This window comes from Ascaphus truei, chromosome 16, assembly GCF_040206685.1.
Source record: "Ascaphus truei isolate aAscTru1 chromosome 16, aAscTru1.hap1, whole genome shotgun sequence".
NCBI lineage: Eukaryota > Metazoa > Chordata > Amphibia > Anura > Ascaphidae > Ascaphus > Ascaphus truei.
The window spans coordinates 36631713-36648356 of record NC_134498.1 but is presented as its reverse complement, the minus strand read 5'-3'; the positions used below and the strand labels follow the sequence as shown (position 1 = coordinate 36648356).

The 16644-nt window shown below is 47.2% G+C and overlaps 1 protein-coding gene across 1 annotated transcript in view; it reads left to right on the top strand.

The window, feature by feature from the left end:
* GPC3 (glypican 3) overlaps positions 1 to 16644 on the top strand; it is a 294690-nt gene that overhangs the window by 131833 nt on the left and 146213 nt on the right. The gene's annotated exons all lie outside the window — the stretch shown is intronic.

Genomic DNA, 16644 nt, shown 5'->3' with positions numbered 1-16644 from the left:
AATTGTAAATCAAAAACTACAATTCTCATAGATTTAAAATGGACTAGCTAATTCAGTACTGAAAGAGTTACCATATATTTGGAAAAGTTAGCTACAGGTTCCCCGTATCTTTTTGAAGGAGTTAATGCCTGTAACGGTGCTTGTATTTACTCACCTTTATCTCCTATTTGCCTCTTTGGTGGTAGAGAAACCTTTAGGAAAATGTTTGAAAGGCTTTAACAGCAAAGGATACGTGACAGTTACTAATTGCCTATAGATATATTATCATCATCTTCAGCTCTTGTATATTATCATCAGCCCTTCAGCCCATCTTCATCCACTGCTGGCTGAAGGCCTCCCCAATGATCTTCCAGGCACTGCAGTTAGAAGCCTCTCTTCTCCACGTTGCTCCAACACATTTTCTGAATTCATCTTCCCATCTTACTTTTTGTCTTTGTCTTTTGGTCTTTTGATATCTCTTGTGCTTGGAATCCAGTCGAGTACCATCTATGTCCAATGATGGTGATTTCTTTTTGCAGTATGTCCATCCACGCTGCCATTTTCATTTCTTAACCCTTGTGTTGACGTCACAGTGCGTCATTTGGCCCCTTGCAGACGCACTTACCAGAACACCTTCCTTCTGTCTCTGTACGTTCTTTCTACTGTACTTACCAATTAGATTGTAAGCTCTTTGGGGAAGGGACTCCTTTTCCTAAATGTTACTTTTATGTCTGAAGCGCTTATTCCCATTATGTGTTATTTCTATTATTTGTTATTTCTATTATTGTCATGTGTATTACTGCTGTATGTCTGGTGTGTGTGTATGTATGTATGTATGTATGTATGTATGTATGTAGTGGCACCGTGTGCTCATTTGCATGTCATTTCCCAGAATCCCTTGCTGCAGTGGAAGTGCTGTGTGCTGGGTGATAATGGTGAAAGGTGGGGTTGCAGACCTGCCTAAGGGCTAAGGCCCCGGTAACTCAGCTGCAACGCGCGCCCGCGAGATTGGCGGCGCGTGCAGCCGATTACCTGGTCTGCAGGGAGCTGCAGGAAGAGAGACCGGGGGTGGGGCGGCGTGGCGGGGGAGTGACGGGGGCGCGGCCATGACGTCACCCGGCAGGTTCGCCCTCATTGGCTGAACCGCCGGGGGGTGTGCCGTATCGCTCGTCGCGAGTCCTGCTCTCAATTCTATTGAGAGCAGGAGCAGTTCTCGCCTCAGCGCTGCGGCCACCCCTCGCAGCGGGCCCGGCGTCATTGAGGGGAGGGCTCTCGTCCGTGCAGCGTCCGCCACAGCGGACGCTGTAGTAGGCAGCGGGGTCAAGCGCTAAGACATGTAGATGAGCATACAGTTGTATTCACATTTGCATATTTGCTTTGCTGTGGAGGGTTTATATCACTTTTTTTACTCACCATAACACTATATATATATATATATATATATATATATATATATATATTATATATATATATACACAGGTTGTCCTCGTTTTACAACGCTTCGCTTTACAACGAATGGCTTATCCAACGCTATGAAATGCATACCTATATTCATTTTTACAACGCCAAAATGGCTTATCCAACGCTCTTACGACGCTTTGCAACGTTGTGTATGTGTGTATATATATACACATTCACATAAACAACGTTGCAAAGCGTCGCAAGAGCGTATATATATAATATTATACTATATAATTATATATTATACTATATAATATATTATTTATTATGTTATATCTTATACTATATTAGTGAAAGCACTGTATGTTTGCCTGCCTGCATGCATGCATGCCAGCCTGCCTGCCTGCTGGATGTCCGGTGTCCCTAGGGGAAATCTCATTGGTCCCCTTGGGCCGCCCCCGCACACCTCTCATTGGCCTGAGGCGGAGTGACGGCCCAAAGGACACACAGGGACACAAACACACACACAGGGACACACACAACACACACACACACACACACACAGGGACACACACAGGGACACACACACACTCACACACACACACAGGGACACACACACACACACACACACACACACCAGTAGGGGGGGGTGTACATTAGCAGCATGTATAACCTGGGGGGGGGGGGCTCACATACCCGCCGGAGCCCTCCGCCTCTTCCTCCCCGAAATCAGCCTCCACACCCGCGCGCACCTCCTCCTCTCCCCGTGTCTCCCGCGCTTCAAACCCCCCCCCCCCCCCCGGCGCCGCTACAGTCAGCGGAGGAGCGAGTGCCCGGGACACAGCGGGGAGCGGCAACAACAAGCTGCCTCCCGCCTCAGTTCCACGTGGGAGCGGCCGGACGGGTGAGTGAGCGGCCTTCACCCACCCCTCACCCCCCTTCAAATCACCTCCCCTCCACCCCCCCCCCCCGGCGCCGCTACAGTCAGCGGAGCGAGCGAGCGCCTGGGACACAGCGGGGAGCGGCCACAACAAGCTGCACACGTGGGAGCGGCCGGAGGGTGAGGGAGCTGCCGACGGGTGAGTGAGCGGCCGGACGGGTGAGGGAGCGGCCTTCAACCTCCCCTCACCCCCCCTTCACCTCCCCTCACCCCCCCTTCACCTCCCCTCACCCCCCTTCACCTCACCTCCCCTCACCCACCCCTCACTCCACTTCCCTTCCACCTCCCTCCACCCCCCCTTCACCTCCCCTCCACCCCCTTCACCCCCCCTTCACCTCCCCTCCACCCCCCTTCACCCCCCCCCCCACCTCCCCTTCACCCCCCCCCCCCCACCTCCCCTTCACCCCCCCACCCACCTCCCCTTCACCCCCCCCCCACCTCCCTTCACCCCCCCCACCTCCCCTTCACCCCCCCACCTCCCCTTCACCCCCCACCCCCCCTTCACCTCCCCTCCACCCCCCCTTCACCTCCCCTCCACCCCCCCTTCACCTCCCCTCCACCCCCCCTTCACCTCCCCTCCACCCCCCCCTTCACCTCCCCTCCACCCCCCCCCTTCACCTCCCCTCACCCCCCCCCCCCTTCACCTCCCCTCCACCCCCCCCCTCACCTCCCCTCCACCCCCCCCTTCACCTCCCCTCCACCCCCCCCTTCACCTCCCCTCCACCCCCCCCCTTCACCTCCCCTCCACCCCCCCCTTCACCTCCCCTCCACCCCCCCTTCACCTCCCCTCCACCCCCCCTCACCTCCCCTCCACCCCCCCCCTTCACCTCCCCTCCACCCCCCCTTCACCTCTCCTCCACCCCCACCCTTCACCTCCCCTCCACCCCCCCCCCCTTCACCTCCCCTCCACCCCCCACCCTTCACCTCCCCTCCACCCCCACCTTCACCCCCCCTTCACCTTCCCGTCACTCCCCCCTTACAACCTCCCACCACCTCCTCACCACCTCACCCCCCTTCCCACCTCCCCACCCCCCTTCCCAACTCCCCACCACCTCCCCCCACCACCTCCCCTTCCCCCCCCACCTCCCCTTCCCCCCCACCTCCCCTTCCCCCCACCCCCCTCCTTCCCACCACCTCCCCCCCACCCCCCCCCTTCCCACCACCTCCCCCCCACCCCCCCCCCCTTTCCCTGAGGCGGAGTCACGGGCCAAAGGACACACAGGGACACAGACACACAGACACACACACACACACACACACACACACACACAGACGTAGACACACACACACGTATACACACACACACACGTATACACACACGTATACACAAACACACACACGTAGACACAAACACACACACGTATACACAAACACACACACGTAGACACACACACACATAGACACACACGTAGACACACACGTACACACACCACACACACACGTACACACAGCACGTAGACACACACACACGTACACGTAGACACACACACATGTACAACGTAGACACACACACACATGTACACGTAGACACGTACACACACACACACCACACATGTACACGTACACACACACAACACATGTACACGTAGACACGTACACACACACACATGTACACGTATACTCACACACATGTACACGTACACACACATGGAGACATACACACACACACATGGAGACATACACACACACACATGGAGACATACACACACTCACACATGTACACACACACACACACACACGTATACACTCACACACGTATACACACAGGTATACATACACATAATGTATACACACACACACATGTATACACACACATGTATACACACACACACACATGTATACACACACACATGTATACACACACACACATGTATACACACACACACATGTATACACACACACACATGTATACACACACACACACATGTGTACACACACACACACATGTGTACACACACACACACATGTGTACACACACACACACATGTGTGCACACACACACACATGTATATACACACACATGTATATACACACACACACATGTATACACACATACACATGTATACACACACACACATGTCTACACACACACACACGTATACACACACACACACATGTGTATACACACACATGTGTATACACACACAAACATGTGTACACACACACAAATGTACACACACACACACACACACACACAACATACAATGTATACACACAAACATGTATACACACACACAAACATGTATACACGTGTATACACACATGTGTATACACACACACACGTATACACACACACAATATATACATACACACAATGTATACACACACACATGTGTATACACACACGTGTATATACACACACACGTGTATACACACACACACACGTGTATACACACACACGTGTATACACACACACGTGTATACACACACACGTGTATACACACACATACGTGTATACACACACATACGTGTATACACACACACGTGTATACACATACACACACGTGTATACACACACACGTACACATACACACACACACACATGTATACACACACACACATACAATGTATACACACAAACATGTATACACACACACACCCCAGCACCACCACATCAGCACACCGGTATCCCATGCCCCCCCAGCACACTGGCATTCTCGGCTCCCCACCATTCCCAGCCCCCATCAACACCATCAGCACCCACACATCGCCACCTTTGCACCTCCCCCATCGGCACACCCACATCCGCACCCCCACATCAGCACCAAACCCTCCCAAATCAGCACACCAATACAATCACCATCAGTACAGCCACAGCAGCACTACCACCGCACATGGGCCGCGTGGACCACTCCCCACCCAAATGCCACACCCACACCACAAACATCCCGGGCAACGCCGGGGCTCTCAGCTAGTTACATATATAATACAGTATATACACTATATAATTTATGTGTGTGCTGCATATCTTATTGCCTGCATAAAATATTTGGTGTATTTTAGTGTTAAAAATGCCTTCAGGAACGGAACCTTTCATTTAAACAGTGTTCCTATGGGAAAACGTGTTTCGCTTTACAACGCCATTTTGAGTAACGCATTGTGTCGGATAACCGAGGACTGCCTGTATAATATATAATGTTTGCACAAATTGAGTAAACTTCTAAGTAGAAAAAGCATATTGTTTTGAAGATAATCAAAGCTCACATTAAGCAGCGACAATGAAACAAATAATTTGCTTTTGTGAGTCTTCATGTTTTACTGTAATGTATTTCCTACCCTACTGGAGAAAAAAAAACTGCACACTCAGACATAAATTGCCATGTCTCCTCGGTAAGTAACCGAAGGTATTAATTAACCCGTACTTACAACGCTGACCTGAAATACTAGAGGGACGAGGTAAAGTCAGCAGATCATTTTTAACAATTACACATGCATCTGTTAATATGAATAACCAAGCCTGAGGAGTCGTGTGTCCTCTATTTGTCCCACTAAAGAATCATTTTAGATATTTTTTTCCATCTAATTTAATCTGCATGCGAAGTCTGATTTTGCAGTTAATACTTAATGGAAAGTTAGATTGGATTTTGTGTCAGTAGGCTTGACTCCAGCATGGAATGTAAAACAGAAAAGACACGAGAGTGCAATAGAGTACAACGAGGAAGACAATTCCAATTAGAACACGGAAGTAATCCTACTCACATGTATTGTGAGTGGTAAAAGCCTTGCGGTTGTTTGACCAACTCAGGTCGCAGGTCGTCAGGAGGATGGGAAGGAGATTTTCAAGGTATGGAAGAGAGGATACAAATATACTGCAGAGTGTTTTATAACAATAAAATATTGAGAAAATCATCAGTATCACTCACAACCATAGATGGGATTTGAGCATTGGGACCACCCTGGGTCAGACAGCGAGGGGAAGGCCAGAACTAATTTACGGTCATGGAAAACTTTGTGGTGGACGTCCACAGCAGTTCACCAGATGCAAGGGGTTATTCCTGGATGGGTAATCCCTCACGGAACACCAAAGCCCAGCATACCTTCTTCTTGTTTGGAGAGCCGCCCTACGTGTTTCGTTCGTTAGAACTTCTTAAAGGAGCATATAAGATATATATCGTCTCTTCCATACCTTAAAAATCTCCTTCTCATCCTTCTGGTGCTGTTACTAGAGTTGGTTTTTATTAATTAATTAATTCATTCATTCATTCATTTATAAAAATGTGTTTCCAGGAAGTAATACATTGAGAGTTACCTTTCGTTTTAAAGTGTGTCCTGGGCACAGTTATAAAAAAAAAATACATGGTTACATTGAAAGAACAGGGTTATACAGCGGATTCAGAGACATTTCATTGACAAATTGAGTTGGAAAATTGGGTACAGGGGATAAAGGGCTTGTGATTTTCAGATTGAAATAGAGCAGTTTTAACATCAGCAAACGGCTCACACCCTTTGGCTGCCCTTCGGCTGCGCCAAAGGCTGTCCGCCTTTTGGAGCAACGCAGACGTACACTGGGGTGGTTGAGATTGAATCTGTTGCAGCTGTGAACAAATAGTTCTTTGTGTCCTCTTGGCTCATTAACATTCCAGTGGGTGGAATGGTTACTCTCAAACAACCGCAAGGCTTTTGCCACTCACAATAAATGTGAGTAGGATTTCTTCCGTGTTCTAATTGCAATTGTCTTCCTTTTTGTACTCTATTGCAGTCTTGTGTCTATTCTGTTTTACATATATAACTCTTCCTGGATGAGAGTGCACTCCCGATCTTTTGCCCTCACTGTCTCTTTAGATTTGGATTGAATCCATCTCAGGAGCAGCACCCATCACAGGACATTATTAATACCTCTTGTCTTTTCATTTATTCTATATTATCTATAATACGTTATTTGCGCTCGATCTATGTTCACATTGACTCCAGCAAGACCGTATTTGGGGTACGTCCTCTCAGACTCACAAGGATGGTAACGTATTGTAATGAAAATGTGAGACATTGTTAGGGTTGTTTGGCAAAGATTATGGATTCACTGTATTGGGAAAGGGGAATAGGGAATACTTTGCATCAACTGCATGAAATAATCAGGTTAAATCCAGTCAAACAAAGGGTTAAACCAGAGGATTACATATGATACACTGTACAAGAAGCAGCTGAAAGAAAAGGCAATTCCTCTTACTTAGGCGCACTCCCTGGTATAATTAGAATGATTATACATATCATATATGGTGTGATTCCACATCCTCGATATGATTGGGACTTCGTGTGCAAAAAACCCTACTCTTGCTACATTTTACAGCATCCCAAAGGTACATAAAAATGCCACCAACCCACCTCGATGCCCAATAGTCTCAGCAAGTGGCAACCTGAATGGAAAGGCAAGCAACTACATTGATCAATTATTAAGACAATTTGTGTCATCTCTACCTTCCTATGTGAGGGACACTAAAGATGTTGTCACAAAACCAGATGGCATCACACTATATAAGAATACACTTCTAGTGAGTTTGCACGTCGAGTCACTATACACTACCGACACGTTTTATCCGAGCACGGCTAGCACCACAAGCCGGGGGATGCCCCGGCGTGCTAGCCGCACTCCCTCAGCGTGCCGCGCATACGCGTCATCGGGTGCCTGCGCCCCCTGCACGCGCGTCCAGGGCTCCCCGAGGGAGCCCTGGTGTCCCGCGATGTGGGGGACGGCGGCAGGGGGTTCCGGGGGACCCGGCGGACCCGGCAGCGGGAGGGAGAGCGCCCCGATCGGAGGGCGCTCCTCCGCTGCTTCGGCGCGCGCCCGGCACCCTCCGGCGCGCGCCAGGTTACTGCTGCGGCCGAGAACGGGCAAATGCTCGAATAAACTCGGCCGCAGCAGTACTGTACATCAGCATGGAGCACAATGTGGGTATTCAGTTAGTTAAATACTTTCTCTCAGCTAAGAGTGTTCATCAGAGAGCACATGATACATTGTTATGTACTCTACTGGAATTTATACTAACGCGCAATTATTTCCTATTTAATAACAAATTCTACCAACAGGTAGAAGGTGCGGCTATGGGCACTGCCTGCGCCCCAACATACGCCAACTTGTACCTTGGTTAGTGGGAGGCGGAGAAAGTATTTACTGAACACCTTCAACAGTACACTCAACACATAGAATTATGGTTAAGATATATAGATGACGAGCTGTTGGTCTGGAACGGCACAATAGATCATCTACCAAAGTTTGAGAAACTTAATCAAAATAACCATAATCTTAAATTGACATTGGAAATAGGCACAAGCTCAATCAACTTCCTAGATTTAAAAATAAAGAAAAATCAGTATGGTACCCTGAACCACAACAGTACGTATGAGACCAACAGTAAGAAACAGCTATCTGCAAGTTGGCAGTCTCCATCTGTTTCCAATAATCAGAATAATACCGGTGGATCAGTACCTAAGAGTAAGTAGGAATTGTTCAGATCTAACTGAATTTAAAAAACAAGCAAACCCAATGCATAAGGGCTTTGTGCAGAGAGGATACAGTGGGAATGCTCTAAAAAAAATCTTACCACAGAGCCTGGAGGGATTAGAAGGGGGTAATGGACCTGGGGGGTACAAGGGAGTAATGAAACTGAGGGGGTAAGGGGATAATAGGTCAGGAGGGGGAAGAAGTGGGTAATAAGGCTGGGGGGTAATGTGTTTGGAAAGGGTAATGGGCATGGGGGGGGGGGGGTCTAAGGGGCTAATGGGCCTGGGCAGATGTAAGGACATAATGGGCCTGTGGGGATGTAAAGGCGTAATGGGCCTGGGGGGAGCTAAGGGGTAATGGGCCTGGAGGGGGTATAAGGGGATTATGGGCCAGTGGGAGTATAAGAGGGTAATGGGCATGGGGGATGTAACTAGGTAATTGGCCTGGAGGGGGTATAAGGGCCCACCAGAAGCCTGCAGAAGGAGGTCCCAGGCCCAGAGGGGTGGCGGCCACCAAGGTGGAGGTGTCATGTTTCTGATTGCGCCTTCAGTGGAGAACTCACCCTGTTCTTTTAGCAAATGTTTGCCAGGGTTAGAACCTGGTTGTCCCTCTCTGTTTCCCAGGGTTACTTCCTGGTTATGCCCTATATAAGGTAGAACTTCAACAGATGGTCGAAAACCGCAATGCCGCACTAACCCTGGGAAACAGAGAGGGACAACCAGGTTCTAAACCTGGGAAACATCAGCTGGAGTAACCGGGCGAGTTTTCCACTGTGGGCATAGTTGGCACTTGACAGTATCCCCACGGAAGGACAGCATGCATAAGGATGGGGGGGGGGGGCAGGTTTACTAGTGTGATGGGTCTAGAACCATATGAGTAATCTGGGTGCATGAATCTCAGTAGCTGATTCCCAAGACCTGTCTACACGACCGTTCCCTTACCAGTCAATTATGTCTTCCAACCTGTGATTACGAATACGAGAGTCCAGGATTGGTTTGATTTCATATACAATTTCACGGCCTTGTGTCACCAGCGGTGGTCCTTCTTTAGGGATATGCGAGGGTCTAGTTTTCTGCAGAAGCGAGACATGGAAGACAGGACGTATCTTCCAGTGGGAAGGCAATCTTAATTTCATGGCCACAGGATTTACGATTTGAAGCATCAGAAACAGTTGGGGAAAGAATACCAAGACTCGATCGTTAAAGTTTAACACAACACTTTGATCAACTTTAAAAAAAAATATTGACCCCCTTAGTTGCCCATGTGACCATCTAGTCTTAGGCAACCCATAGCGACATGGTGACTAAGGGGTTTATATATTCCTAACACTACACTAACTTCTCACCCCTTGCATACCAAAACATACTTGGCAATGCCTTATTAGCTCCTATGGTAAACAAGGGGTTAACCCCACCACCCAGGAGGGCCTAACCGCCCTCCTACTTACACCCATCACCGTAATCACTATGATCCACACTCTTGATTGAAGCCCATGGTCCTTTCTTGCTTAAATAATAATCATCTGGACATTTTGAAGATATATATATATATTTTAACATTTCTTCTATATCTTCTTTCTTTGTCTCAGCCGCCCATACTACACATCTTCACTCTGCCATCGACTGAAGTGTTATGTGAGGGGTGTGGCCTTTACATGGGGCCTGCTGCCACCGCATAACAAAGGGTAGGCGGCCACGTGGTAAATCAACCAATCAGCTTGGTTGCTTTATTGCGTTGTATCACGTTCTCACCGATGACGTAGCATGGGAACAATACTTCCCACCAACGTCCAACACCCTTGGTAAGAATGGTTCTAACGAAGGATATGGTGTAAACATGATGGTTTGTTTGCGTGGTGAAGAGTTGACCTTCTTTGTGTTACCAGTGCATGTTCTAAGACAAATAGCATAGTTATATGCTCATAGGATTATATCTATTATCATAAAAAGTTATGAGGCTTCCTGGCCCCTAGGGGTTTTGTGGTTCAGTCTCAATACAAGTTGAGGCAAACAGTCTAAATGCTGTGCTGACGTGTTCTTTGCTAGCAAGGAGGTCCCTCGTGTTTCTGCTTGTGTAAAAGTCTGCACTCAGCCCCTATAGTTCAAAAAGATGTATATACAAGCAATATACAAGTCAAAAAGTATCAAAATCACAATATTGCAATTAAAAAAAAAAGACATAAGTGCAATATATTATTAAAAAAAAAAAAGGGCCAACACACCTGATTAATCCTCAACGTTTCTGAATATAATGAAAACGGAGGAGATTTCCTTTTTGAACTATATGTGTAGACTCTGGTTTTTGCTCCGTTTTTCACTTACGGTATTTTGCTATCAGTTAGTTGGGTTCCAGGTTTCGGGAGAGGTCCTGTTTTGGGATATTGCACCGTACATTTTTGTTTTTAGGGATTTGATTATTCCAAATGTGAGTGCATTGCCAGCAGAGGGGGTTTGAGTGTTAAAGAATAGAGGGTATTTTCTCTTGGCTGTACAGCAGGACAACAGTTGCTTCTGTCATCCTGTGACAACACCAGTGTTTAGGGTTAAGAAAAAGTATCATTACATTCTGATCAGTTCCACTTAATAGCCGTTCAGGACATGGACACCCATATGATGTGACAGCTGGCAGGATAGTGCAGTAAAAATGATTTGATTCCCCTCCCCCCCCCCCCTGACGTCAGCTGTGTTATTTACTGAAAGCAGGTATTGTAGAATTAACCGATTCCGTGGAAGATGTGTGTCAAGGATATTATTTAGGGAAATTGAGAACAGTTATCTATAATACACCCACTGTACGTGGCAGCACGACTGCTAATAGGGAAATTGTTAACTGTAACTAAACACCAGACGTGCAGATCATCTAAGACGATCTTAGACATGAAAGTGTCAATGATACAGTGCATGTTCGCTCACTTTTGAAACATTACATTACAGCTATTCAACATATGCAGTAGATTTGTTGAAGCGTTTTGTATACTATCCATGTCAACAGATTCTTGCATGCCTTCTTAGGTAAACAAATACATTGCTTTCTAATGACCAGAAGTGCCAGGCATTTCCTTGTTCTCTAACAACTTGGAAGAAAACAAATTATAACCTCTGGGAGATTCCCACAGCCACACATTAAAACTGGTGTCATTATTTTTTCTATGTGCATTTTTGTGAATTCCCACACGGATGTGGTTTTCTGCGTGTTTTTGAAATGTACGTGAAGTTCAAAACATACCACCACTTGCTTCTCAAGTGCGCCGATAATTCTGTCTGCCAAGGGTGAGCCTGTAAGTGTCCGATCAGAGCAAGCTGAAAATTCCCTTACATGGGAATGAATTCTGGGATCCTACAAAGGCCCTACAAGCTGTCACGCAAATGCTTCAGTTACAATTTCCATGATTCAGCTCCATTCAGCTAATGTCCTTTTAGCCCTTCTCTAACCCTCATATCAACACACATTCGAGCACAATATTTGGCTTTAGATACAGGCCATGAGAAAGGTTTGAAACATAGCTGTACGTGGCCTTAAAGCAGCAGTTCAAGCAATATCCTATATGTGGGTTTAAAGAAAAAAAAAAAAAATCTGTTCTGTACTACAAAAAAATACTTGTAGCATTTAAAAAAAAGATATTATTAATGTATTCTAATGTAACAAGCATTTTTGTTTCTATAGCAACCATTTATAAAGTCACACCCCCTTCCTGTTCTGAGATAGGCTCTGGCACACCCCTTTTGCCCTCTCTCTAGCAGTGAACCAATTGTATCTAGTCACATGATCTTCCACACAGAACTTTGCATCTTGGGTAATCTTCTGCAGCCCTAACAGTGATATAAAGAACCCGAGAGCCGAATCTTCAGAGAGCGATTTACAGGAGGACGGATTGATTGGCAACTTAGCTAATCACTTGTCAGTGTGCAGATTGTATTAATACGCATATTGAATGGAAATTAAAAAAAAAATTAACTGGGAACTGCAGCTTTAATATAAAGTACAGATCATACGAGTGCTTCATGTTTACCCTTAAACCAAATGTTGGTCATGTGTTACAATTTGCAAGATCACCGTCTCCGAACAAGCCCTGTGATCGTTGTCTATTTTGCATAAATGTAATTATACTAATATATATGCTGGGGTACGACTCCCGGGGTTGCATCATAGAAATAAAAACAGCATTACATTCTCATGTCTCATACTCTACTAATATTATATTCCGGTTCAAGCTTATAGGGGTCCATGCTAAAATGGGTAAGAAGCATAAAGTGACATACTGTGATTGCTCATTTGCATGTCATTACATGGGGTTTAGCAAAACCCGTCCCTGGTTTTCCGAGTCCGGACCGGGATTTTGCTCTAGCTCGCCCTCTGTGGCAGGATCCTCCATTTTTGCACCTGGCAGCTTCCTTTAAAAGGACAGCCCTGTGAGCAGGAACTCACCGACAAAGTTTCAGTTCATGCTGAGTACATGCAACGCACTTACCTTTTTGTCTTCCTCGTTACCAGACCCGGCAACGTACCTCGACCACCCCTGTCTTCTGCCTGCCTTGACCTCTGCATTCTCACCGACTACGCAACACTGCTGCCAGCCCTGACCTTCGGCTTACAACTCACTACTCTATCAGGACTCTGTCCCTCGGCTCAGGTCGGTTCTTTCACCCTCCTACCTCAGCCCTGCGGGTCTGTTTCCTGCTTGAGACGAGCATCGTTACATTTTGCTTGGCTCAAACATGGACACCGCTGAGGTAGGATGAGCCGTTACCCTGCAAGGACAATATTTGGGGGATCTTGAGCAACGCCTCACCCTACACGATCAACAACTGGTACGGATGTGTGAAGCAATGCAGGACTTGGTTACCCACTTTGGCACCCATCAGCCGGACTTGAAGGCTCCACATGCGGTTCCAATACCACTTCCATTATCTCCCACGATCAGAGAACCTCGGATCCCGTCTCCTCTACGGTAACTTCCTCGATCTTTCATTCGCCAAACAGCACACAATTCCCTTTCGCTCTTTCGAGATTCCGTTAGAGATTGCGGCGATCGATGGAAGACCCTTAGGACCCGGTACCATCATCCAGGAGTCCCTTCCCCTGGTAGTGGTAGTTTCATGGTAATCAACGCACCCTCAGCACCTATTGTATTAGGTCTCCCTTGGTTGCGTGCCCACAACCCTACTGTTGACTGGTTAACGGGGCAAGTGACCACCTGGGGCCAGCTATGTCATAGGACTTGCTTGTCTGTACCTCGTCCCAGCTCTTACTTACTGCTGTTGTCTGGATCTCTCCCCGATGGCCTTACCCTCGCACACCAGGATTTTAGGGAAGTTTTCAACAAGAGGCAAACCGAGGGGATACTACCGCATCATGCGTTCAATGTCCCAATCTACTTGTTTCCAGGAGATATTCCACCGTCTCAAACTATTACTACTACTATGAGGTTTTGCAAAATCCGTCCCGGGTTTTCTGAGTCTAGGCCGGGATTTTGCTCTAACGCGCCTTCTGTGGCAGGATCCTCCATTTTTGCTCCTGGCAGCTTCCTTTAAAAGGACAGCCCTGTGAGCAGGAAGTTGCTGAGCAAAGTTTCAGTTCATGCTGAGTACATGCAACGCACTTACCTTTTGTCTTCCTCGTTACCAGACCTGGCTCACGTACCTTGACCACCTCTGTCTTCCGCCTGCCTCGACCTCTGCATTCTCACCGGCTACGCCACTCTGCTTCCTTCCCTGAACTTCGGCTTACGACTCACTACTCTATCAGGACTCTGTCCCTCGGCTCAGGTTGGTTCTTTCATATTCCTACCTCAGCCCTGCGGGTCCGTTTCCTGCTTGAGACGAGCATCGTTACAATTTCCCAGAATTCCTGGCTGCAGTGGAAGCATTGTATGCTAAGAGATAATGGGGAAAGACAGCCCTACCTGAGACATGTGAATGTGCTCACATGTGGTATTTTTATTTGATGTACACTGTACGCTGGATGTTTTTTGTCACTTTTTTACTCACCATAACTATTCTTTGTGTCTGCTAGTAGTAATAGAAACACAAGTGTAAACAGCAAACAGATGTTAAGCTTCAACTATGGCATAGGTCAGGGGTGCGCAAACCTTTTGTCTTGCGCCTCCCTGCCTGATTTCCCCCACTGCTCGCGCCCCCCTTACCTTGTCTCAAGCGTCAAATGACGCCGTGGAGTCATATGATGTCATGTCACGTGACCCACTGCGTCATTTGATGCTGCGTCGCCCGGAGCGTCTGAGTCAAGGTAAGGGAACTTACAGAGGCCTTGCGTGGTCCCTCGGCATTTAATTCAAATGCTTTGGGGAAGAGAGCGGGGCCTCTGTAAGCGCCGCCCTCCCCTCCCCCCAAAAAAATCTCACGCCCCCCAGTTTGCGCACCCCTGGCAATGGTTGTAAGGTATATGGAGGAAGAGAAAGTGTCACACTCACAAAGCAATCTCGAGCATTTTGTTTTTACCATAATTTGTGAAGCGATATTTTGTCACTTTTTCAGACTTTAGAAGTGATAATAGTTACAAAAACAAGGGATGTTCCCATCACTCAAAAAAAGTATATCAAAAGAGAAATACAAGACTACATCAAAATAGAGTTTTACTAGTACAGCTCAACCCTGTTATAGCGCTATCCGCTACAACACGGATCCGATTATAACACGGTCTGAGCGTGGCACCCGTTTTTAAAAAGCTAAACTGCATTTTTTTTTCAAAGCTTTATTGCTAACGGAGACAGACACGGAGACAAACACACACACACAAGGGACTAGGGGCTGGCGGCCCCGAGGAATGTCATTCATGCAGAAAACGAGTTGGTAGGGAGGGCTAGGCGGGAAGAGAAAGACAAAGCATCCCTATGGGAAGAAAGAGAAAAAATAAACAGTTCCATAAAGAAAACAAAAGCCCTCTAACAATGGTCCTCCTAACCCTTGAGTACAGGGGAACATTAGTGGGAGAGCATATCACAAAGGTCTCATCAAAGGACACCCTTCACACTAGTAAATATTCTAGAGGAGAGCACAGCAGGGCCAAACACTAGGAACAAGCATAACAAGGGAATGGAAATGAGGACAGGGGAAACAATCACACTGACTTCAGGGATAAGTCACTGTACCTCCGCCGGGGGGGAGGAGAGAGACAGCTGGCACCGGGCCGAGGGACTCAGACAGAGACAGCTGACATCCCGGCTTCTCCAGACTGCGTGAGATCCTCCCCCACTGCCCCCCTCTCGTAGACTCACCACCGGCTTCCACCAGCTTCTCCTGCACTGTCACACAGACTTCTCCCCTCCCCCCCAAACACACACACACACACTTCCTATCTCTCCTGTTTCTGGGATCGTCCATGCTGCTGCTGTTGGCGCCGCCTCCCTCTTCCCCGGCGGCCAATTTCCCCCCCGCAATCCCGGTTATAAAGCGGTCTCATTATGTGGACCCCGAGCACCGTGTTATAACATGGGTCAGCTGTATCAATAAAGTAAATCAATCAATGCAATATGCGTGTATGCCCAATATCAAACCAGAAATACAGACATGAACAGGGGTAGCATAAAGAAAAAATGAAAACAGTGAAAACACACACACACACACACACACACACACACACACACACACACACACACACACACACGTGCGTTCTAAGTCACACTTCTTTGTGTTTTGTCACTGAAATTGTGTTTTGATTTTTAATTAAAAACATCACCATCACAAATACAATTTCTGTGACAAAAGACAAAGAAGTTTCACTTAAAATGCGCGTGCATGGCACACCCTTTTTTCCCCTTCTTCTTTATGATATCCCTGCTCATGTCTGTATTTCTGGTTTGATATTGTGCATACACGCATGTTGCATTGATTGATTTATTTTATTGATACTAGTAAAAATCTATTTTGACATA